This window comes from Engraulis encrasicolus, chromosome 20 (assembly GCF_034702125.1).
Source record: "Engraulis encrasicolus isolate BLACKSEA-1 chromosome 20, IST_EnEncr_1.0, whole genome shotgun sequence".
Taxonomy (NCBI): Eukaryota; Metazoa; Chordata; class Actinopteri; order Clupeiformes; family Engraulidae; genus Engraulis; species Engraulis encrasicolus.
The window spans coordinates 18394014-18396513 of NC_085876.1; positions in this window are offsets into that span (position 1 = coordinate 18394014).

A 2500-nucleotide genomic window follows, 5' to 3' on the forward strand; every position below is an offset into this window, starting at 1 on the left:
CAGAGGGCACGCTGGCATGTCTGGAGGTGCCTGGGCGCGGAGACACGCGCTCACCCTGTCCTTCCATCGTCTTTTCCTTTAATGACATTCTTTTCTTTATTAGACCACATCTGTCTTCTGCGTCCCATCTCTTTCTCTCTCTCTCTCTCTCTCTCTCTCTCTCTCTCTCTCTCTCTCTCTCTCTCTCTCTCTCTCTCTCTCTCTCTCTCTCTCTCTCTCTCTCTCTCTCTCTCTCCATCGTCCTATTGTCATTCTGTGACTGTCTGACTGGCGTGCTGTCGTTTTCGCTCGCTCTCTCTCTCTCTCTCTCTCTCTCTCTCTCTCTCTCTCTCTCTCTCTCTCTTGTCTGAGTCCATCTGCGTCTCGGTCCTCGGCTTTTCGTGAGATTTGCAGCCCGGGCGCAGATTGGTGTGGAAGTCCCTCTCTCTTGAGACTGCAGAGGCTTTAATAAAAGACTTATGGTGCCCCCGCATCCTACACACACACACACACACACACACACACACACACACACACACACACACACACACACACACACACACACACACACACACACACACACACACACACACACACACACACACTGAGTTGTCAGCAGAAGCCTAGAAGTCGCCTTGCCAGACTCCAAATCCATGCGCTATTGGCCGCTGCGAAAGTCCGGATGCAGCGCTTGCTTTCAAGCTTTCAAGCTTTCAAGTAATAACTCAAGAGGCCTTTCATTTCGCTGCCACACCTTTAAAAATAATTGGGCAACATTGCGTTATGATAGCTCTCCCCCAGACCTGGCTGCACCTGCTCAAATTCGTAGTGAAGTGAATGTCTTTTCAGTTGTTTTAATGCTGTGTTTCATGTGGTTAATAATTCAGAAAACAGTGTTTCTTTTTCTTTTTTTGTACACATGCCAATCATTCATTCATAAAATCTACCCAAACCATTACGCACCAAGGCGAAATCTTAGGGTCTAAGTCATTAAGTTGGCTACGTTACTTGTCTTCAATGTTGGGGTGGTCAAAACTGATAGGCCATCCAATGGCGTATCCATCGGCTATACACGCTCTTTAAAATGAGCGCCTTTCTTCCAAAAGCATCGTGCAGGCCTTTTCGGAATTTTAGTTCGGACAGTCGTCCGTGTTGACCACAAGACATTCTTTTCATGCCGCATTGTCTGCACAGCACAGGTATAATTCCAGCCTTTAACATTAGAGGTGGATTAACGGTGACATCTGTGTCAGATATTAGTGGTACATTTTGTTCTGTGCCTCAGCTGGTTTAATGGGGACTGACAACCCTCGGTAGGGGGACAGCTGAAAACATATGCGACCATCGCCCCCTACTGGTGAGAACCAAGAGCCAGACTAGCGGTATGGCTGCCAGATGGATCATAGAATGGAGAAAGAGACACACATGGTTCATCCCCTGGAATTTCCCTAGAAAGCCCCAAAAGTCTTAGCAATATCTTTTCATGATTTCATTGACCTTGTTCTGCCTTTGTCCGGATGGCTGGTTAGGAAGAATATGCGTATAACAGATATGAAGCCACTGGTCACTTGAATAATTGTCAGAGTGGCCTGCCCTGGCTCAATTGCCCTGAAGTGAAAATAGCTGTTTGAATTGTGGGCAAGACAATGGGCATGTTTACATGTTGCTTTTAATTCAGAATTAATAACTACCTCCGCCAAGGAGGTTATGTTTTCGGTTGCTGTTTGTCTGTCTGTCTGTTCGTCGGTCTGTCTGTCTGTCTGTCTGTCTGTTCGTCGGTCTGTCTGTCTGTCTGTCTGTCGGTCTGTCAACAGGATTACTCAAAAAGATTTGAATGGATTTGGCTGGAAATGTGTGGCGTTATTGGAAATGACAATAGGAAGAAGTGATTACATTTTGGTGGTGATCTGGCCAAAGATCCGGATCCAGGAATTTAAAAAAAATCTTCACCATTGCAGTACAGGGCGAATTTTGACATTCCAGTTTCTAACTCCACAAAACAATTGAGAAAGACTTGAAAAAAATAGGGTGTAACATAGTCAAATGTCCTATCAAACAGCTTCCTTGGCGGAGGTCTGCACTCTATGAGTACATTTCTAGTTCAGTATTAAATAGTTCCGTTGAGATTAGATTGCACTTTATTTCAATTTAAAATTGTGAAGTGTTTGCATGATGTTTTCAAAGCAGAATTAAATTTTATCCAGAATTAAATTGAGTTCATTCTGAATTAAATGTTTCATGTAAACGATATGACCTTTTTGGCTAAAGGCAGCAGGATTCCATACATGTCATCAGTTCCAGAATCATCCAAAAGTCTTCATTCTTTGTAAACTCATCGCACAGCTTGAGGTCAGGAACTAAAGGGAATCAATGACATCTGTGAACAATGACTTGGCAATAAGAAAGAGTATTTTCATCACATGACAAGTGCTATAAGAGCGATGTGTTATTGGTATTTATTATTATTATCTTAAATATTTCCTCTTTGATTGTGTGATTGATGGCAAGAGGCTTTGTAATA